Raw genomic sequence first — 24,381 nt, forward strand, 5'->3', positions numbered from 1 at the left:
CCTCTCTCTCTCAAAAATAAATAAAATGTAAAAAAAAAAAAAATTTTTTTTTAATTTTTGGGGCGCCTGAGTAGCTCAGTCAGTTAAGCAACTGACTTCGGCTTGAGTCATGATCTCATGGTTCATGGGTTCGAGCCCCGCATAGGGCTCTGTGCTGAGAGCTCAGAGCCTGGAGCCTGCTTCGGATTCTGTCTCCTTCTGTCTGCCCCTCCCCCACTTGTGCGCCCGCTCTCTCTCGCGCTCTCTCTCTCTCTCTCTCAAAAATACATGTAAAAAAAAATTTTTTTAAGTGCACTTGTCATTTTTATTTGTTAAAGTGGGTGATGGGAATAAAGGCATTTATTACATTTTTCTTTATACCTTTTGAGTTTGAAATATTTCATTATAGGGGCGCCTGGGTGGCGCAGTCGGTTAAGCGTCCGACTTCAGCCAGGTCACGATCTCGCGGTCCGTGAGTTCGAGCCCCGCGTCAGGCTCTGGGCTGATGGCTCGGAGCCTGGAGCCTGTTTCCCATTCTGTGTCTCCCTCTCTCTCTGCCCCTCCCCCGTTCATGCTCTGTCTCTCTCTGTCCCAAAAAAAAAAAATAAATAAAAAACGTTGAAAAAAAAAAAATTAAAAAAAAAAAAAAAAAAAAAGAAATATTTCATTATAAAAAAAAATTCAATGCTGGGGTGCCTGGGTACCCAACTCTTGATTTCGGCTGAGATCAGGATCCAGGGTCATGGAATGAAGCCCATGTCAGGCTCTGCACTGAGCATGGAGCCTAAGATTCTCTCTCCCTCTCTCTCTCTCTCCCTCCCTCCCTCCCTCTGCCCCTCTCCCCCACTTGTGCACTCTCTCTCTCTAAAATAAAAAAATAAATAAAATTTTTTAAATAAAAGTAAAAATAAATTTTTTAAAAAATTGATGCTTTGCATAAAGTGAGTATTTTCAAATACATTATTGTGAGCACATACATTGGTAGAGCTGTTTTGAAGGACTACTTGGAAGTATATATAATAAAATTTACATGTGCATAAATCAACTCAGAAATCTGTCCAAAAGAATTATTTGCCCAAATAAAAAAAGACCTCTGTACTAAAACTAATCACAGAACTATTTATAATAGGAAAAAAAATTGGTGACAACCCCAATGCCCACCAAAGTATGAGCAAATAAATTAAGACACCACTATACAACAGAATGCAGTCATTAAAAAGAATGAAATTCCCAATATAATAGAACCAATCAGTCATTGGTAAAGAATAGGAGGTATAATTCCATTTTTTAAAAGGCTATATATCAAACTATGAACTACATCAAGAGTGAAAATTTAGCAAGGGAAAAAAAGGCAGAGGGAGAAAATAGCTCTTTTGTACTTTAGAGACACCCATTCTCAAAAATTTTTACTAACCTCTATAGGCATACCTGGCAAGACACTGTGGGTTCAGTTGCAGACCACTGCACTAAAGTGAATACTGCAATAAAGAAAGTCAAATGAATGTTTTGGTTTCCCACTGCACACAAAAGTTGCTTAGAAAAGTGTTATGTCTGAGAAAGCAATGTGCATACCTAATCAAAAAATATTTTATTGCTAAAAAATACTAACCATCATTTGAGCTTTCAGCAAGTTGTAATCACTTATCACAGATCACCATGATAAATGTAGTAATAATGAAAACGTTTGAAATATTGTGAGAATCACCAAAATGCAACAGAGACATGAAGCAATAAGCAAATGCTGCTGGAAAAATGGTGCTGATAGACTTGCTTACCTAGCGTTGTCACAAACCTTCAATTTGTAAACAAACAGTATCTGCAAGTGCAATAAAGCAAAGAATGATAAAACAAGGTATGCCTGTACTTTCATAACTTCTGTGGTTGTTTTGGTTTTGTGTTAAATAGATTTTATTTTTTAGAACAGTTTTAGGCTCATAGCAAAATTAAGCAGATGGTATGGAGATTTCCCATATATCCCTTGCCCTCACACATACATAGCCTCCAACACCAATGTCCCCCACCAGACAGAATATTTGCTACAACTGATGAACCTACTGACACACCTTTATTACCAAACTCCATCATTTACATTAGGGTACACTCTTGGTGTTGTACATTCTACATATTTGAACAAATGTATAATGACAAATATTCACCATGATAGTACCATACAGAGTATTGTACTGCCCTAAAAATCCTTCTGTGCTCTCCCGCTTCTCCCCTCAATTCCTGGCAATCACTGGAATTTACATCTCCATAGTGTTGCCTTTTCCAGAATGTCATAGAAACAGAACCAAATTGTGTGCAGCTTTTTCAGACTGACTTCTTTCACTTAGAAATAGGCATTTAAGTATCCCCCATGTCTTTTCACGCCTTGATAGCTCATTTTTTTCTTAGCAATGAATAATATTCCACTGTCTTGATGTACCAGTTTACCCATGCAGCTACTGAAAGATATCTTGATTTAGTTCAAGTTTTAGTAATTATGAATAAAGCTGCAATACACATCATATGCAGAATTTTGTGTGGACAATTTTTCAAGTCCTCTAGGAACACAGAGGAGTATGACTTCTGAATTGCATAGTATGTTTAGTTTTATAAGAAATTGCCAAACTGTAATCTAAACTAGGTATACCATTTTGCGTTCCAATAATGAATGAGAGTTCCTGTTGCTCTACATCTTTGCCAGCATGTGGTGTTTTCAGTTTTCTAGATTTTGAACATTCCACTAGGAGAGTAGTGGAATCTCATCATTGTTTTAATCTGCATTTCCCTAATGACACATTACGTGGAGCATCTTATCAGATGCTTATTTGCCATCTGTAGACTTTCTTTGATGAGGTATCTGTTAAGATCTTTGGTCTATTTTTAAATCATGTTGTGTTCCTAATGTTGAGTTTTAAAGTTCTCTGAATATTTTGGTAACAGTACACTAAGATTTGTCTCTTGGAAAATCTCCCAGTCTGTAGCTTGGGACAAACTTTTAATTAAAATAAAGTTGAGATATCAATTCTTTCTTTCATGGATCATGCCTTTGATGTTGCACCTAATAAATCAACATCAACCTACGGTCACCTAGATTTTCTACTGTTATCTCCTAGGAGTTTTATAGTTTTGCATTTTAATTTAGGTATCTGATCCACTTTGTGTTAATTTTTGTTAAGCCTATAAAGTCTATACTTAGATTCATTTTTGTGCGAGGCCTAATTGCTCCTGCACAATTTGTTGAAAAAACAGTCTTTTCTCCAATGTATTGTCTTTGCTCCTTTGTTGAAAATCAGTTGACTGTATTTATATGGGTCTATTTCTGTTCCATGGATCTATTTGTCTATTGTTTCACCAATATCCCACTGTCTTAATTACTGTAGCTTAAGAGTTTATCTTTTTTTTTTTTTTTTAGTGTTTATTTTTGAGAGAGAGAGAGAGGGGCAGAATGTGAGCAGGGGAAGGGCAGAGAGAGAAAGAGAAACAGAATCTGAAGGAGGCTCCAGGTTCTGAGCTGTCAGCACAGAGCCTGAAGAGGGGCTCGAACTCACAAACTGTGAGATAATGACCTGAGCCAAAGTCACTTAACCAACTGGGCCACCCAAGCACCCTGTCTAAAGTTATATCTTGATGTCAGGTAGTATCAGTCTTCTACCTTTCTTCTCCTCCTTCAAAATTGTGTTGACTGTTCTAGGTCTTCTGCCTCTCCATATAAATTGTAGGATCAGTGGTGCCTGGGTGGCGCAGTTGGTTGAGCATCCAACTTTTGATTTCAACTCAGGTCATGATCTGAGGGGCAAGAGATCAAGCTCCACGTTGGGCTCTGCACTGAGCATGGAGTTTGCTTAAGGTTCTTTCTCTCCTTCTCTCTCTGCTCCTTCCTGTGAGATCATGACCTGAGCTGAAATCAAGGGTCAGACGCTTCACTGGCTGAGCCACCCAGGGGCCCCATTAAATTTTTATCTTTCCCAGGCCAGCAATGTGGTACAACGCTCTTGAGATGCTGGGCAGTGGCAGTCAACCACAGCTGCTAGTACAGCCGTACTCATGAGAGTAACAACAACTGATACACTTAAAACCATTCTATACCCTGACAACTATTCTGTTTTTCACTTTTATTTGTTTTTTACATTCATTTATTTATTTTTGAGAGAGACAGCAAGCAGGGGAGGGGCAGAGAGAGAGGTAGAGAGGGAGACTCCCAAGCAGGCTCCACACTGTCAGAGCAGAGCCTGATACGGGGCTTGAACTCACCAACTCTGAGATCATGACCTGAGCAGAAACCAAGAGTAGGACGCTTAACTGACTGAGCCACCCAGGTGCCCTTGTTTTTCGCTGTTAGTGCAGTATTCTATAAATTACATGAAATACTCAACACTATATTCTACAAGAGGTGTTGTGTCAGATCATTTTGCCCAAATGCAGACCACTCTAAGTATTCTGAGCATGTTTAAGTAGGCTAGGCTAAGCTATGATGTTTAGGTTAGAGGTATTAAATGCATTTTTGACTTACAGTATTTTCAACTTCTGGTGGGTTTATTGGTAACCCCATCATATACTGAGGAAGCCTAAGTGCTTATTAGTTTCATAAGGGGTTTTTTCTCTCCCAAATATTTCAGATTTTTTACTTTAGACAATAGTGCCATCTGTGAAGAAAGACAGTTTTAGTTCTTCCTTCCCAATCACTGTACACCTTTAATTTTCTTATCTTACTGCATTAACTAGGACTTTCAGTACGATGTTGAAAAGCAGTGATAATAGGGAATACCCTTGCCTTCTTCCTGATCTTGGTGGGAAAGCTTCAAATTTCTGTTAAATATGATTTTAGCTGTATATCTTTGTATGTACCTTTATCAAGATTATATAGATATATACACATATACACATGTATACACACACATATATATGTATAGATTATACACACACACACACACACACACCTTTATCAAGTTCCTCTCTGTTCTAGTTTACTGAGAAGTTTGATCTTAAGTAGACTCCATGCCCAATGTGGAGCTTGAACTCACAACCCTGAGATTGAGTTAGATACTCTACCAACTGAACCACCCAGGTGCCCCTAGTTTATTGAGAGTTTTTATCACGATTGGGTGCTAGATTTTGTCAAATGCTTTTCTCCATCTATTGATATGCTCATGTGACTTTTCTTCTAAAGCCTGTTTCTGCAATGGATTATATTAATTGATTTTCAAAACTTAAAACTAGGAGCACCTGGGTGTCCAACTTTGGCCCAGGTCATGATGTCACGGTTCAGGAGTTTGAGCCCCACGTCAGGCTCTGTGCTGACAGCTCAGAGCCTGGAGACTGCTTCAGATTCTGGGTCTCCCTCTCTTTCTGCCCTTCCCCCACTCACATTCTGTCGCTCTCAAAAATGAACAAACATTATGGGGCGCCTGGGTGGCACAGTCGGTTAAGCGTCCGACTTCAGCCAGGTCACGATCTCGCGGTCTGTGGTTCCAGAGCCTGGAACCAGCTTTGTATTCTGTGTCTCTCTCACTGTCCCTCCCCCTCTTGTGCTATCTTTCTCTCAAAAACAAATATACATTTAAAAAAATATTAATAATAGATTCCTTATAGACAACAGAGCTGGATCTTGTTTTTCGATCTACACTAACAACCTGTCTTTTCATTTGTGCATTTAGACCGTTGACGTTCAAAGTGATTACCGATATAGTGGAATTAACATCTACCATACCCATGACTGTTCTCTATTTCTTGCCCTTTTTTGTTCCTATTTTTGTCTTCCACTTTTTTTCTGCCCTTTGTGGTTTTAAGTGAGCATTTTCTATGATTGCCTTTTCTCTCCTTTCTTGGTATATCGGTCATACCTCTTCTTTTACTTTTCTTAGTGGTTGCCCTAGAGATTACGATATACATTTACAGCTAAGCCAATTCCCCTTTCAAGTAACACTACCCATTTTCCACTCTACCTATTTCCTGGGTAGTATGAGTACCGTGTAATAACAAAATAATAAATGTCCCCTATCCCTTATATCATTGCTGTCATTCATTTCACTTATGCCTAAATACACATATAAGTATTCAGAAGTATTCATTATCATACTGTTGATATTACTTTGAAACTTTTATGTTAGATCAATTAAGAAAAAAAATTATTTTACCTTCACCTATCCTTTTTTCAATGCTCTCCTTACATTATGTAGATTCTAGTTTGTGGCGTATATTATTTTCCTTCTCCTAAAAAATTTAACATGTCTTGCAAGGCAGTTCTACTAACAACAAATACCCTTAATTTCTGTTTGAGAAAGTATTTCTCCATTATTTTCAAAGGATAATTGTGCAAGGTACAGAATTGTAGGTTGGGTTTGTTTTGTTTTTTCTCTCAGAACTTCAAATGTTTTTACTCCATTTTCTTCTGTTTGCATGGTTTCTGAGAAGTTAGCTGTAATCCTTATCAATGCTCCTCTATATTAATGTGTGTTTTTCCCCTCGCTTCTTCCAGGATTTTTTTTTCTCTTTTTTTTTTCCTCTTTTTTTTTTTTTTTTTTACTTTATCTTGGATTTTCTGTAGTTTGAAAATAATATGCCTAGGTATAGTTTTCTTGCCACTTAGCCTGCTTGGTGTTCTCTAAGCTTCCTGGAATTGTGATTCGGTATCTGACATTAATTTGGGGCAGTTCTCAGTCATTACCATTCCAAACACTTCTTCTGTCCCTCTTCTTTTTCTTCTCCTTATAGAATTCCCATTATGCATATGTTAAATCTTTTTTTTTTAGTATGAGGTTTATTTACATGTCTAAAGTTAATCTTTACAAGGTAAGGATTCTATATCCCACCTATTGACTATAATGCCACAGAAATTAAAACATGCCATCCCTAATGATGCAGATGTTAAACCTTTTGTAGTTGTCCCACAGTTACTCAATATTCTGTTTTTCTTATCTTTTTTCTCTTTCTTTTCTAGTTTCAGCAGTTTCTATTGATAGCCTCATGCTCAGTCTTTCTTCAGCCATTAGTAGTCCAGTCTACTAATAAATAAACCCATCAAATGATTACAATGTTTTTGTGATAATGCTATGTCTTTCTTCTCTAGCATTTTTTTTCTTGTTGTTCTTTCTTAGAATTTCCATCCCTCCCCCTTTCATCACAGTTGTTTTAAATTCTTTCTTGGTCTGGTAATTCTCATATCCCTACCCTACCCAAGTCTAGTTATAATGCTGGCTCTAATTGTGCTTTTTGTCTTTAGTATGTCTTGTAATTTTTCTTAACAGTTGAACATGATGTACTAGGTAAAAAGAACTATTGTAAATAGGCTTTTGTTAATGTGGTGGTAACATATGGGGGGAAAAGAAAATACATAAAACTTAAAACCAAGTTATTTTATGGGGCACCTTGGTGGCTCAGTCAGTTAAGCATCCGACTTTGGCTCAGGTCATGATCTCACAGTTTGTGAGTTCAAGTCCCGCGTCAGGTTCTGTGCTGACAGCTCAGAGTCTGGAGCCTACTTCAGATTCTGTCTCCCTCTCTCTCTGCCCCTCTCCCACTCACACTCTGTCTCTCTTTCTCTCAAAAGTAAATAAACATAAAAAAAAAAAAATTCTCTAAAAACCAAGGTTATGTTGGAATTTGAGGATAAGGAAATGCTTTTTCTTCCCTTTCTTTTTCCAATTATCTTTAACTTGGTTATATAAAACTCGTATAATTAAAGAATGGGGGGGGGGGCACCTGGGTGGGTCGGTCGGTTAAGCAGCCGACTTCGGCTCAGGTCATGATCTCGCGGTCTGTGAGTTCGAGCCCCACGTCGGGCTCTGTGCTGACAGCTCAGAGCCTGAAGCCTGTTTCAGATTCTGTGTCTCCCTCTCTCTGACCCTCCCCCGTTCATGCTCTGTCTCTCTCTGTCTCAAAAATAAATAAACGTTAAAAAAAAAAAAATTTTTTTTTTTAAAAAGAATGAGGTAAATACATCAAAAAAAGTGAATGACCAGGAAGAGATAAAGGGTATGAGAAAAAAAGTAAATAGGAGGCTAAAGAAGATAAACATATCTGATTTCACTTTGCTTTAAAATAATTCTTATTTATAGATTTTTTTCATTACAAGTGATGCACATTTGTGGCAAAAACATTTCTTAAATCACGAAGAAAAATTAATTATCCATAAAATACCACTCAAATAATCACTGCTAGCCTTTAAAAAAAAAGGAGCAGGAACTAGGGGACTACGATGGAACATGAATGAGAGAGATCATCACCTCACTCTTAGAAGTAAAACTGAACTAGCCACAAGCCCATAAGGGTTCCAAACATAAAATTTGCCACTGTACCCATTTTTAAGTATATAATTCATTGGAAATAATTATATTCACAATTTGTACAGCCATTACCAACCATTTCCAAGACTTTTTCATCACCCCAAACAGGAACTCTGTATCCATTCTTCCTTCCCTCCAGCCTCAAGTTAATCTCTGATCTACTTTCTGACTCTGAATTTACCTATTCTAGATTCATAAGTAGAATCATACATACAACATTTGTCCTTCTGTGTCTGGCTCGTTTCATTCAGCAACATTTTCAAGATTCATCCATGCTGTGTTACGTATCAGAGCTTCATTTCATTTTGTGGCTGAATAATATTTCATTATATGTATATTTCTCTCATTTTTCAAGGTGTTGGAAACTCTGAGACCATAAAAAACCTGATATATTTAAGGCTGAAAGATAGGTATAGATAGGTAGGTAGGTAGGTAGAAAAATAAATAAAGGTATCTCTACTCATCTGTTGTTTATCTATTCATCTGTTGATGGACATTTGGATTGTTTCCTACTTGGACTATTGTGAATAATGCTGCTATGACCATGGGAACACAAGTGCCAAACATACTTTTAATAGTTTGCTCTGGCTGGAAAGCCAACAGAGGAACTATAAAGGTAAACAGTAACAAAAGCTGCCAATAGCAATTACCACAACAAAATTAAATAGGATATCAGACTATATTCTATTAGAGTCTATATTAATATATAAATATGTTCTAGAATACATAAATGTTAACTTATGGTTTTAATATTTATACTGTTGATGTTTTACAAATTTTCTTGAACAAATATGTATTATTTGCATAAATGAAGGGAAAGCATTTTTGTAGAGTCCTTTGTTATAGCAGGATATATATGTTCTATTTTGAGAAATAATACACAATAAGGAAATAAACGGGAGAAAGCAACACAATGCTGAAGCAACCCATTAAGAGACCAATACTAAGGTCAGGATTACAGGTTAGGAGTACTACTGAGAAGGGAGAGAAGCTGGAACCTGACAGCATTTTTTTATTCTGTTCTGACCACAAAGAAGGTACTACTTTGCCCTCCATAATGCCTAGTACATACCTACTATATACTACTCAACAAGATACTCAAAAGTTGGCCTAAAGAATAAATAGATGGACAAGTCTACAGATATCCAAGCTTTTCTACCTACGTCTTATTTTTTAAATTAGTTACACAGTTAGTCTGAAACTGGTTATTACAAGCATCTGAAGTTTCACCATAAGTTTCACAGGAATTCATAAATTCACAAGCAAACTGGCAGGTAGATGAATAACAGAATATTTATTTTATTTCTGGGATCACTATTTAAACTACAACTCTGTTTATACAAGATTACAAACCCCAGAGCTCACCAACTTATAGCACCATACTTTTTCAGTGGGTATTTGTGTAAGTGTTTGTAATGCCAAATGGGATCCTGAGAGGTCTTTTCTTATTTGCTTTCAAAATAAACAGCAATGTATCAAGCTTAGAAGTACCTTCTGAAATGTTTGCTCAAATTTCAAAATGGTCTATGTCAATGTAAATATAAAAAATCATTAATTTATACCTATACACATTGATACTTGTCTTTATTCTTCAAAGTGCTGGAAACTCTGAGTCCAGGAAAAACTTGATATACAACTGAATGAATGTGTGAAAAGAAAAAAAATATATATTTATACTCAACCTTGTTCCAATAGGATTTAAGGCTGGTGCAATTGTAATATACATCTTCAATCTCTTAAGCAGGTTATAAGAAAGTATTGTTCCAACTCTGTAAACATGGAAATAAATATTATAAATAGGAATGTATTGTACATTTGGAGTATTATTAATAAATATAGGACACAGATTTTAAAAATATACCCTGTAATTTCCACAAAGAATTTCAAACTATGTCTTTCATTTATGTAAGCTAACAACTGTCAAAAAGAGATGTAGGAAGGGAAGATACAGAACACTGGCTTCAACAGGAATCAAAAAATAGAACAGATATTACAGCGAAAGGGGAAAAAAACAGGAAATAAGAGCAACACTGCTGACAAGACTCCTTCCTTTAAATGTCTACATGATAAATTTCCAAGTTAATTTATTTTCTGTAGGCATACAGCATATTTCCATCTCTCTATGACCCCTCCTACCTCTAGAGCTAAATTTCAAAAAAGCACAATTTATACACAATGATATACTACTTACTGCTGCTGCCACCACCATCATCTACTGTATACTATGTACCAGGCACTGCAACACGATTTACATCAATTATCTTACTAAACCCTCACAACCCTAATATAGGTTTTACTGACATTTATGGAAGTTAAACAACATGCCCAAGATCCATTAGCTAATAAACGATGGAGCTGGGATACTAAACATTTGGCCTCAAAACAAAAACGTCCTGACAAGTATAAATCACTGATAGGAAGGTAACCTTAAACTAACTGTAGAACATAAAAGTAAAAAAAACCATGATCCTGAGGATTTTGACAGAACAGGGCCCACTCAAAACCAACCTGATTACCAATTTAAGAAGTTAACTAAAATGAAACATTGAGATGGAAATATTTCAAAATGAAATTGTCAACATATCATGAAAATTCCTACCTCCTTCATAAATAGCCTATTATAGACTGTACATAATCTTTTTTTAATCCATGTAATACTAGTATAAAAAGTTTCAAGAATTTCAGCAAAAACCTTTTTTTATAAACTTTCATATTTTCTGTGAACAGATCTGTATGACAGATCTGGAGAACAATTGATATTTTCCTGACTTTTAACATTATTGCACAAAAGGAAACCTTCCTACTGTATAAACTACAGCAATAGTTTCTAAAGAAAAAGGAACAAAGAAAGTGAACAGAAAATAGAAACCAATGGCCACCACATCCCAAATACATGCCTATTCTAAAGGAAAATGGAATTTTACCAAGGCTACCAGAAGCACTGAACTCCAACTAACCTGTTTATCAGACTTAAGTTTTTTTCAAAAAATCTTCTAAATATAAAATGTCAGTTTGCTGCTAATGTTTTATATTTAAAGTTCCAGTGATATGAGTTTATTGCTTAATAGTTGTAAACCTGTATTTATAGTCACTATCAAAGGACTTTACTAAAGGGTATCACATGCACAGCTCTCCAGCTAACTGAATTCCCTTAATTCTACTAGACTGAGACAGCTCTGAAATACCTTAAGCTACCTGTAAAGTTACCATACACATATAGCCACAGACATGCACATATTTTTCCAACCCATTCAAAATATCTGAGTATTGCTGTTATATACAGGCTAGGTGATTGAAACATTTCAAGTGAATGAAGTACAACTCAGTTTTAGCATTTTAAATGTTTGTATAAAGTTATCCAAGGGGTGATTGGGTGGCTCAGTCACTTAAGCATCTGACTCTTGATTTGGGCTCAGGTCATGATCTCACATTTCATGTGATGGAGTACTACATGGGGTGAGGGGTCTGCACTGATAGTTCAGTGCCTGGTTAGGATTCTCTCTCTCCCTCTCTCACTCTCTCTTCCCCTCCCCCAAGCCCTGGCACCCACACATCCTCTCTCAAAATAAACAAACATTAAAAATAAATAAATAGACATCCAAAACTGGGACACCTGGGTGGCTCAGTGGGATGAGTGTATGGCTTTTATTTTGGCTCAGGTCATGATCACATGGTTTGTGAGATGGAGCCCGCCATCTGGCTCTGCACTGACAGCACAGAGCCTGCCTGGGATTCTCTCTCTCTATCCCTCTCTCTTCTGCCCCTCCCTCTCTCTCTCTCTCAAAATAATAAACTTAGAAAAAAAGTACCAAAACTGTACTAGCTATAGAATGCAATTACCCTAAGGAATCAGCATTCATTTACCTTTTTTTTTTCATTTAGCATTTAAAACCTAAGCGCTATAGATGTTCAAATTTATTCAAAAATTTAATAAAATATTTTAACTGACCATTTCAACTACTACCCAATATTAAAATGTTTTTCAGGTTTATATATTCATTTTTTTAATGTTTTTAACGTTTATTCATTTTTGAGAGAAAAAGACAGAATTTGAGTGGGGGAGGGGCAGAGGAAAAGAGAGAGAGAGAATCCCAAGCAGGTTCTGAGCTGTCAGCCTAGAGCCTGACACATGGCTCAAACCCACAAACCATGAGATCGTGACCTGAGCCAAAGCCAGATGCTTAACTGACTGAGCCATTCAGGTGCCCCTATACATTCATATATTAATTGCTAGGTTAAACTTATTTCTCAAAAAGAAACAAATAGTGCCCCTTTAAGCTATCTTGCTCAAATAACAAAAATCACTATGAGCTATGGATCTGAATTAAGTTTTGTTCATTCTAGGGACACCTGGGAGCTCAGTCAGTTAAGCGTCCAATCTTGGCTCAGCTCACGATCTCATGGTTTGTGGGTCAAGCCCCACATTGGGCTCCGACAGCTCAGAGCCCAGAGCCTGCTTTGGATTCTGTGTTTCTCTCTCTCTCTCTGCTCCACCCATGCTTGTGTTCCATCTCTCTTTCAAAACTAAACATTTTTAAAATTTTAATAATGTTTTGTTCATTCTAAAAAATTCAAGTCTTATTTAATGCTATACACTTCAGTAAAGAATCTATAAAAGATAACATTCAAACCGAGAATCTCTGTTGCTACTCTGCCAACCTAAACCATCCAAAGAATAAGGTAATCAATATTTCTGAGCACATACAATACACCAAACAATTATGAGGTAGATATTATCATTTATCACATTAACATATGAGAAAAGGATCTTATAGATAGTTTTGGTAATCCACTTAGTCATTTTGATAATTCAAACCTGAATAGAAAACAAACCAATCTTGCTATCGGACACATCTTCCTTAAATAATACCTTCCATATAAATTCTATGTGTCCTTTCTGTTTTTTAGTCTTCCTTTAATAACATCAGTCACAGAATCATAACAGCTGCTATTTATATTGAGCATTAAAACCCATGCCAGCTACTGCTCCAGGCAGTTAAAATTTATTATTTCCATTCCTCATGACCATCTTTGCACAGTAAATATGAAAATGCATACCTTCTGATAAGGAAACAGACTCAGAAATGTTAAATAACAAGGAAAATGACAAAGCAAAATGCTTGTTTTTTCTACTACATAATGCCACATTTTTTTTCCAGCCATCAATTCTTATAATGAAATTATCTGCAATATAGAATTCTACTAGATCCTCAACAAAAACAAGGTTGTTTTCCTTTACAGAAAGGGAAAGTATTGAATTCTGTAAAACATTTTATTGTATTACCACAAGACTGATGTAATTTCCCCACAAAAACTTTTATATTAAAACTGGGAGGAGAGAGGACACCTGGGTGGCTCAGTTGGTTAAGCATCTGACTTCGGCTCAGGTCATAATCTCGCAGGTTTGTGAGTTCAAACCCCACATCTGGCTGAGCCTGGAGCCTGCTTCAGATTCCATGTCTCCCTCGCTCTCTGCCCCTCCCCTGCTCATGCTCTGTCTCTGTCTCAAAAATAAACACTTAAAAAAAAAAAAAAAAAAAAACTGGGAGGAGAGAATGCTATCTAAGGGAGGGAGGGAGGGAGGGAGGAAGGAAGGAAGGAAGGAAGGAAGGAAGGAAGGAAGGAAGAAAAAACTGGCTAAGAGTACTAGCTAACTAAAATTTGATCCTTTGAGCTGCACATAAAACAGCTATAGCTGAGGTGAAGTTCATGGATAAGGAGCTAATAAGTCTGTTCCCTGACCTCAACCTTCCATTGATACAAACACAAAACTGTTTAAAAAAAAATATATATATATATATATATATCCACACACACAATTTTTTCCTGGCAGCAGCAAGAGTATATACTAAAATACTGGCTTCCCTATGTTTCAATCTAGAAAGTCTGAAGAAGCACAAATTCAGAACAAGTCTCTCTTTTTTTTCTGATTTTTTAACTTTTATTATTTTTTTAACATTTATTCATTTTTTTACTACTTAATTTTATTTATTTATTTTAATTTACATCCAAATTAGTTAACATATAGTGCAACAATGATTTCAGGATTAGATTCCTTAGTGCCCCTTACCCATTTAGCCCATCCCCACCTCCCACAACCCCTCCTGTAACCCTCAGTTTGTTCTCCATATTTATGAGTCTCTTCTGTTTTGTCCCCCTCCCTGTTTTTATATTATTTTATTTCCCTTCCCTTATGTTCACCTGTTTTGTCTCTTAAAGTCCTCATATGAGTGAAGTCATATGATTTTTGTCTTTCTCTGATTTCACTTAGTATAATACCCTCCAGTTCCATCCACATAGTTGCAAATGGCAAGATTTCATTCTTTTTAATTGCCGAGTAATACTCCATTGTATATATAGATATAGATATAGATATAGACCACATCTTCTTTATCCATTCATCCATCAATGGACATTTGGGCTCTTTCCATACTTTGACTATTGTTGATAGTGTTGCTATAGACATTGGGGTGCATGTGTCCCTTCAAAACAGCACACCTGTACCCCCTGGATAAATACCTAGTAGTGCAATTGCTGGGTCATAGGGTAGTTCTATTTTTTTGTTTTCTTTTGAGGAACCTCCATACTGTGGAGTGGCTGCACCAGCTTGCATTCCCACCAACAATGCAAAAGAGATCCTCTGTCTCCGCATCCTCGCCAACATCTGTTGTTGCCTGAATTGTTCATGTTAGCCTGTTGTTGCCAAATTGTTCATGTTAGCCATTCTGGCAGGTGTGAGGTGGTATCTCATTGTGGTTTTGCTTTGTATTTCCCTGATGATGAGTGATGTTGAGTATTTTTTTCATGTGTCGGCCAACCGGATGTCTTCTTTGAAGAAGTGTCTATTCATGTCTTTTGCCCATTTCTTCACTGGATTCTTTGTTTTTTGGGTATTGAGTTTAATAAGTTATTTATAGATTTTGGATACTAACCCTTTATCTGATCTTTATGTCGTTTGCAAATATCTTCTCCCATTTTGTCAACTGCCTTTTAGTTTACTGATTGTTTCCTTCGCTGTGCAGAAGCTTTTTATTTTGATGAGGCCCCAATAGTTCATTTTTGCTTTTGTTTCCATTGCCTCTGGCGACATGTTGAGTAAGAAGTTGCTGCGGCCAAGATCAAAGGGTTTTTGCCTGCTTTCTCCTCGAGTTTGAGGGCTTCCTGTCTTACATTCAGGTCTTTCATCCATTTTGAGTTTATTTTTGTGTATGGTGTAAGAAAGTGGTCCAGGTTCATTTTTCTGCATGTTGCTGTCCAGTTTTCCCATCACCACTCGAAGAGACTGTCTTTATTCCATTAGATATTCTTTCCTGCTTTGTCAAAGGTTAGTTGGCCATACATTTGTGGATCCATTTCCGGGTTCTCTGCTCTGTTCCATTGATCTGAGTGTCTGTTCTTATGCCAGTACCATACTGTCTTGATGATTACAACTTTGTAGTATAGCCTGAAGTCCGGGATTGTGATGCCTCCTGCTTTGGTTTTCTTTTTCAAGATTGCTTTGGCTATTCAGGGACTCTTCTGATTCCATACAAATTTTAGGATTATTTGTTCTAGCTCTGTGAAGAATGCTGGTGTTATTTTGATAGGGATTGCATTGAATATGTAGATTGCTTTGGGTAGTATCAACATTTTAACAATATTTGTTCTTCGTATCCAGGAGCATGGAATCTTTTTCCATTTTCTTGTGTCTTCTTCAATGTCTTTCATAAGCTTTCTATAGTTTTCAGTGTATAGATTTTTCACCTCTTTGGTTAGATTTATTCCTAGGTATTTTATGGTTTTTGGTGCAAGTGTAAATGGAATTAATTCCTTGATTTTTCTTTCTGTTGTTTCATTGTTGGTGTACGGAAATGCAACCAATTTCTGTGCATTGATTTTATATACTGCAACTTTGCTGAATTCATGAATCAGTTCTAGCAGTCTTTTGGTGGAATCTTTAGGGTTTTCCATATAAAGTATCATGTCATCAGCATAGAGTGAAAGTTTGACCTCCTCCTGGCCGATTTGGATGCCTTTTATTTCTTTGTGTTGTCTGATTGCAGAGGCTAAGATTTCCAATACTATGTTGAATAACAGTGGCGAGAGTGGACATCCCTGTCTTGTTCCTGACCTTAGGGGGAAAGCTCTCAGTTTTTCCCCATTGAGGATGATATTGGCGTTGGGTCATTCATATATGGCTCTTATGATCTCGAGGTATGCTCCTTCTATCCCTACTTTCTTGAGGGTTTTTATCAAGAAAGGATGCTGTATTTTGTCAAATGCTGTCTCTGTATCTATTTAGAGGATCATATGGTTCTTGTCCTGTCTTTTATTGATATGATGAATCGTGTTAATTGTTTTGCAGATATTGAACCAGCCCTGCATCCCAGGTATAAATCCCACTTGGACGTGGTGAGTAATTTTTTTAATGTATTGTTGGATCCAGTTGGCTACTATCTTGTTGAGGATTTTTGCATCCGTGTTCATCAGGGAAATTGGTCTATAGTTCTCCTTTTCAGTCAGGTCTCTGTCTGGTTTTGGAATCAAGGTAATGCTGGCTTCATAGAAAGAGTCTGGAAGTTTTCCTTCCATTTCTATTTTTTGGAGCAGCTTCAAAGGCATAGATGTCAAGTCTTCCTTAAATGTTTGGTAGAATTCCCCTGGAAAGCCATCTGGCCCTGGACTCATTTTTTGGGAGATTTTTGATTACTAATTTGATTTCCTTACTGGTTATGGGTCTGTTCAAATTTTCTATTTCTTCCTGTTTCAGTTTTGGTAGTGTATATGTTTCTAGGAATTTGTTCATTTCTTCCAGATTCCCCATTTTATTGGCATACAATTGCTCATAATATTCTCTTATTATTGCTTTTATTTCTGCTGTGTTGGTTGTGATCTCTCCTCTTTCCTTCTGGATTTTATCTATTTGGGTCCTTTCCTTTTTCTTTTTGATCAAACTGGCTAGTAGTTTATCAATTTTGTTAATTCTTTCAAAGAACTCGCTTCTGGTTTCATTGATCAGAACAAGTCTCTCTTAAACTATATCACATATTACATGAATTTTTTATTTAGTATACACAATATACCAAGCCCTGGGTCAAGAAGTGTGTTAAGCACTGTCACTCCATACCCAATATGAAATAAAAACGATTACCACTGTTCTGAAAAATCCTAAAATGGCAATTAGAATCTTCAACATAATTCTCCAAATAGGTAAACAATGCACAGATCATACCAAAGTCCTAAAACTTCTACTTTAATGCTAGTTGTGTTCATTAATTTAATTGCAATGATACTAACAGAGGAAAAGTGGGGCACCTGGGTGGCTCAGTCAGTTAAACGTCAGATTCTTGGTTTTGGCTCAGGTCATGATATCACATTCTGTGAATTCAAGCCCTGTGTCTGGCTCCAAGCTAATGGCACAGAGCCTGCTTAGGATTCTCTCTCTTTCTCTTTCTCTTTCTCTCTTTCTCTCTGCCGTCCCTACACTGCTCATGCTCTCCCTCTCTGTCAAAATAAATGAATACACTTAAATAAAAGAAAAAAAAGAAAAGAGAAAAGAGAAAAGAGAGAAGAGGAAAGGAGAGGAAAGGAAAGGAAAGGAAAGGAAAGGAAAGGAAAGGAAAGGAAAGGAAAGGAAAGAAAAGGCACTTGGGTGGTTCAGTCAGTTGAGTGTCCGACTTCAGCTCAGGTCATGATCTCAGTTTGTGAGTTCAAGCCCCATGCTGGGGTCTGGGCTAACAGCTCAGAGCCTGGAGCCTGCTTGGGATTCTGTGTCTCCCTCTCTTTCTGCTCACGCTCTCTCAAAAATAAATAAACATTAAAAAATAATTTTTTTAAAAAGTGATCAAATTATGAGAAGGAAATGTATGTTAATCAAAACTGGATAGAAGGATACATATGAAAAATCAGGAAATCCTGGCACAAATATACCAAATGTCAATGGGATAATAATTTTTTTTTTTTTAACATTTATTTATTTTTGAGACAGAGAGAGACAGAGCATGAATGGGGGAGGGTCAGAGAGAGAGAGAGACACAGAATCTGAAACAGGCTCCAGGCTCTGAGCTGTCAGCACAGAGCCCGACGCGGGGCTCGAACTCACGGACCGCGAGATCGTGACCTGAGCCGAAGTGGGCCGCTTAACCGACTGAGCCACCCAGGCGCCCCTGGGATAATAATTTTTAAGAAGGTCCTCAGCATCTCAGCAAGGTAAAAGTACCATGTTCTATCAACAAGATACACGTGGCCTCCTCAAAAGTTATTTAAGCTCTTTTTCCTTGTCAGGAACTTGAAAAAAGGTTGAAGTGAATGTTATCTCCAATGCTTTCCTGTGTAACATTCTAGAGTCAAAAGAAAATTGATACAATCTTATATGAAGATTTTCTTATGCAATAATTAGTTTCAATAAAATAAAAAAATCCCCAAAATGTTGCACCTAGAAAACTAAGGTCTTATTCCCTGAAATTTATATGCTAGGCTACAGAAACAATCAGAAGTTTAGGGGACAAATCAAGACAATGTGGGTACATACATTACCAAGACTAAATTTACATAGTTACACAATAACCTCAGACTCTCGGAAGATGTCAAAGAAGCATTTATGATTGCAAGAGGTGTTTTCTTAATCTGATAATATTGAAGAAAACTAAAATATTATAAACTAGTAGGCATATCCACACCACTCTCGGTCTTATCCGCCACAGGGAAGTGGGTCTTCTGTCTAATCAAGTCAGAAGACCTCAGGCCTCATACTCCGAATTGTCCTGGAACTCAAGTTATCTCTCTCTTCCTCCCAGTTTCTGCTTTCAACTTTCAAACATGCTGCTCTGCCATATTTAAAAATCTCACTGAATTTTATTTATCCCTCTGAAAAGCCCTGGTCTCACAGCATCCTGCCACCTCTCATAGCTAAGCAACTGGAAAGATGTTTACCTTTTCATTCTTCCCTTCCTCACCTTCCACTTTCTCACTACAATCTGGCTTTTGCCCTACCATTTTTCTGAAACCACACTTACCAAGGTCGCTCACCAAAAGCCTGTTTATTGATCTCTCTGCAATATATGACCAAGTATTATACTCTATCCTTTTACTTATTGTGATTTTTCTGATTAGAAAATACATGTTAATTACGAATTGAAATATCATAGAAAAAAATGGAAAGTTTAAATACTCTGTAATCCTACTCTCAAAGATAGCCTCTGTTAGCAATATGGTCTATCTCCATCAAGATCTCTTTTCTAGGGGCACCTGGGTGGCTTAGTCAGTTGCGCATCCAACTCTCAATTTCAGCTCAGGTCATGATCCCAGGGTAATGGGATTGAGTTCCATGTTGAACATGGAGCCTACTTAAGATTCTCTGTCTCTCCACTGCCTCTCTCCCTCTCCCCTGCTCATGCTTGCTTTAAAAAAAAAAAAAAAAAAAAAAAAAAAAAAAAAAAATTCTTTTCTATACATATACTAACATAGGAGTATATATGTATATTTTTAACTTAACAAAAGTTAGAACATACTATATATATTTCTTTGAGAATTTTTTTAATGTACCTTGATCTCCTGTCCTTGTTAGCATTATTAGTAACTTGATTAACAACCTCCTAAAGAGCTCCTCATCATAATACCCAAACCATATGAATGTCACTTTAAAAAAATTTTTTTTTGTTTATTTATTTTTGAGACAGAGAGAAACAGAGCACGAGTAGGGGAAGGGCAGAGAGAGAGGGAGACACAGAATCTTAAGCAGGCTCCAGGCTCTGAGCTGTCAGCACAGAGCTTGAAGTGGGGCTGGAACTCATGAACCACGAGCCAGATCATGACCTGAGCAGAAGTCGGACGCTTAACTAACTGAGCCACCCAGGCACCCCTTTTAATATTTTTTAAAATGTTTATTTATTTTTGACAGAGAGACAGAGCATGAACAGGGGAGAGGAAGAGAGAGGGAGACACATGTCTGAAGCAGGCTCCAGGCTCTGAGCCGTCAGCACAGAGCCCAACCCGGGGCTCAAACCCACAGACCACAAGATCATGACCTGAGCCAAAGTCGGAAGCTCAACCAACTGAGCCACCCAGGCGCCCCTGAATGTTACTCTAAACAACAAAAGAAGCTCGGCAGATTAAGTTAAGGATTTTGTGATGAGGAGGTTATCCAGATTAGCTGGGTTGAGCCCATCTGAAGATGTTAAACAGCTGGCTTAGAAGATGGAAGAAGGTGCAAAAATAATATAAAAACAGAGAGAGGCCAAAACATAAGAGACTCTTAAATATGGGGAACAAAGAGAGGGTTACTGGAGGGGTTGTGTGAGGGGGGATGGGCTAAATGGGTAAGGGGCATTAAGGAATCTACCCCTGAAATCATTGTTGCACTATAAGCTAACTAACTTGGATGTGAAAGAAAGAAAGAAAGAAAGAAAGAAAGAAAGAAAGAAAGAAAGAAAGAAAGAAAGAAAGAAAGAAAAGATCCACAGAATGCAATGCAAATATAAGTAATGCAACTCTAACAGCTGGAAAAGGCAAGAAAACAGATTCTACCCTTGGGAACAGCCCTGCCAATATCTTGACTTTAGCCCTGTGAATCAGACCTCTGGCCCCCATAACTGTAAGAGACTTAATTTTTTTTTTTAAGCTAAGTCTGTTAATTTATTACAGTAGCAATAGGAAATACAGTATATACACACACCATATTACCTTAACTGTATATCATGCTATCATAAGAATGTACCACATTTTAGTTAGCAATCCTTTACTGATAGCTACTTGGGTTGTTTTCTTTTTTTTTTTTCCTTAAGTTTATTTATTTTTGTGAGCGAGAGACAGAGAGAGAATCCCAAGCAGGGTCCACACTGTCAGCACGGAGCCCAAGGAGGGGCGTGAACTCACAAATGGCAAGATCATGACCTAAGCCCAGACCAAGAGTTGTATGCTTAACCAACTGAGCCACCCAAGTACCCCTACTTGGGTTGTTTTCAATTTTTTATTTTATACCAGGTGCCAAAAATACCTCTAAACATTTGTGTAGTTCTCTAGGAGTTATTCCATAAAGTACAACTACTGGATCAAGAAATATGAAATTTCGGGGCGCCTGGGTGGCGCAGTCGGTTAAGCGTCCGACTTCAGCCAGGTCACGATCTCGCGGTCCGTGAGTTTGAGCCCCGCGTCAGGCTCTGGGCTGATGGCTCGGAGCCTGGAGCCTGTTTCCGATTCTGTGTCTCCCTCTCTCTCTGCCCCTCCCCCGTTCATGCTCTGTCTCTCTCTGTCCCAAAAATAAATAAAAAACGTTGAAAAAAAAAAAAAAAAATGAAATTTCAGGGCACCTGGCTGGCTCATTCAGCAGAGCATGCAGCTCTTGATCTCAAGGTTATGAGTCTGAGCCCCACAGTGGGTGTAAAGATTACTTAAAATAAAAAATAAATAAACAACAAAAGAAATGTGGTATTTCAACCTATATAATATATAAAAAATACATTATATACATTTTAAATATATAAATAAATATATATATATATTTAACAGATATAGAAACATGTAAATAACCTCCAAAAAGGCTGTACTTTTCTCTCCAAAATCTATTCTTCAGCTCCCTCTAATTACTGCCACACCAATATCCAAAAGCCTAGGACAGATACATCGGGGTCATTTGGCCCCTCCCTTATCTTCACCCCACATACCACAGCTCTAGAATCCTTAAGATCCCCCCCCCCCCCCACTGCCCTGTCCAACTCCTTGGAATAGGAGTACATCAATTTTCAACTCTATTACTTTACTGTGTGTTTTCCCTATCTTAAGTCTTGTGCTCCACTGTACCAGAATAAACTTTCTGAAACTCAGCTCTGATTTAACTAGACTCTTCACAGATTGCTGGCTGAAATGTGGAATGGTATAACCACTTGGGAAAAATTGTTTGTAACTGTCTTCTTAAGTTAAATATGCATCTATCCGCTGACCCAGTAATTCCACCTCTAGTTATTTATCCAATAGAAATGAAAATGTATGTCTCTAAAGAGACCAGTAGTCAAGTGTTCATAACAGCTTTATTCATAATAACCAAATGGGGAAATGGATAAACTGTATTATAGCTATACAATGGATTACTGCCCACCAATTAAAAAGAACTATTGATGTGAGCAACAACATGGCTTAATTTCAAAAACATTATGTTGAACAAAAGAAGCCAGACAGAGAAGAATACACTGAATTATTCAATTTTTATGAGAAGTTCAAGAACAAGAAAACCTAATCTGTGGTAAAAGATAACAACAGGGTCTGACTAAAAGAACCATGAAGGATTATTGGGGGGAGAGGTAAAGAGATTCACAAAGGCATATACATTTATCAAAACTCAAATGTATAGTTAAGTTTTATGTGTTTCACTGTAAATAAATTTACCTCACAAACTTTTAAAGCAATATTAAAATTTAAAACTTACTTCACTCAGCATTTTCCCTTACTAGTTATAAAAAGCCTCAAGATTTAAGACAAGTTAATCATTTAATTACTTTTTAAATTTTTTTTTTTTACATTTATTTTTGAGAGACAGAGAGAGGCAGAGCACAAGTGGGGGAGGGGCAGAGAGATCGGGAGACACAGAATCAGAAGCAAGCTCCAGGCTCTGAGCTGTCAGCACAGGGCCTGACGTGGGGCTTGAACTCACAAACTGTGATATCATGACCTGAGCTGAAGCTGGACGCTCAACCGACTGAGCCACGCAGGCGCCCCTTAATTACCTTTATCATCTCACTCAGAAACAAGAATGTATCAATTGTGCCTTCCCCTGGAGTTTATAAATTTTGTAAGAGCAAGGATTTTGTCCATGTAGAATAGATCACCATTATCTTCCCAATACCTATCATTATGTTTGACACAGAGGAGATGCTAAGTATGTTATCTTTGGTGGTTCTTAATGATTAATTGACAACTGTTTAACTTCTTTAAATTTCTAGATCACTTACTGATTCATTTTTCTGATCCTGTATGTTTACATATAAATGTACCATCATGCTTGATAACAATTACAAACCTTGCTCATCTGGGGCACCTGGGAGGCTCAGTCGGTTGAGCCTCAGACTTCAGCTCAAGTCATGATCTTGCAGTCCTTGAGTTCAAGCCCTAGGTCAGGCTCTGTGCTGACAGCTCAGAGCCTGCCTGCTTCAGATTTTGTGTCTCCCTCTCTCTCTGCCCCTCCCCCTGCCTCAAAAATAAATAAAAAACATTTAAATAAATAAATAAGTAAAATAAACCTTGCTCATCTGACACTAGAAAAGAAGCTTCTCCACATTTTCAAAAAGGCAGTCAGGTTGAGTCTTTAATTTTGTGCTCATCTCTTACATGTATTTCAAATAAATATTCAAAGGCAGACTTTTCACGGGCTTATTCCCTAAAATTCATTCTTTTTTTAAATTTTTTGTTTTATTTATTTTTGAGAGAGACAGAGAGAGAGAGAAAAATGAGGGAGGGGCAGACAGAGAGAGAGGGAGACACAGAATCTGAAGCAGGCTCCAGGCTATCAGCACAGAGCGCAATGCAGGGCTCAAACCCACGAACCATGATATCATAACTTGAGCCGAAGTCAGCACCTTAACTGACTGAGCGACCCAGGCGCCCCCAAAAAATTCATTTTCAATTTACTTCAAGCTCTATCTTCTCACCATCAAGTCTTCTCAACTATCCTAATTTCTGGTATACCTGAAGATATTAAATTTTCCTTCTCTCATGTATCTCACTTAGATATATTATACAATTGTTCATTAGAGCTACACTTTTATCCAGTATCTGTTAGCACTGATCTAACAAATTTACTAGCATAATTTATGAAAATACTAGATCCATTTTTGACATAGCAAAAAATCTATACCAGGCCAAAAAAGAAGACAACTATTAATCATTTGAGCACCAACCCAAAGATAAGACAAAATCCCCCTCTTCACTTTTATATCAATGCTTGCACTTTCCTACGAAAAACAAGAGCAATGATCAATAACACAGCCAGTTCTGTTCCTCTCTCTCATCAAGGTCCCTTCCAACAACACAGGAACCAGCAGTTCCTCATGGAGAGAGCCCTAATCATCAACTCACAGGACACTGAAAAGAACAACCAACAATGAAGACCCAGATAGCCAGTCTGACCAGCTTTATGGAACACTTTTCAGAGTATAATTGTGAG

General features: G+C 37.3%; 1 protein-coding gene across 4 annotated transcripts in view; it reads right to left on the reverse strand.

Annotated features, from left to right (window-relative positions):
- Nucleotides 1-24,381, reverse strand: part of EVI5 (ecotropic viral integration site 5) — a 235,234-nt gene that overhangs the window by 203,831 nt on the left and 7,022 nt on the right. For 2 of the 4 annotated variants that reach the window (XM_042952839.1, XM_042952833.1), the window contains exon 2: nt 9,932-10,018. The exons of the other annotated variants lie outside the window; for them this stretch is intronic. The gene's annotated coding sequence lies outside the window, so the exon portion shown is untranslated. The remainder of the gene's footprint in view (nt 1-9,931; nt 10,019-24,381) is intronic. 4 annotated transcript variants of the gene reach the window in all.

Source organism: Panthera leo, chromosome C1, assembly GCF_018350215.1.
Source record: "Panthera leo isolate Ple1 chromosome C1, P.leo_Ple1_pat1.1, whole genome shotgun sequence".
NCBI classification, from domain to species: Eukaryota; Metazoa; Chordata; class Mammalia; order Carnivora; family Felidae; genus Panthera; species Panthera leo.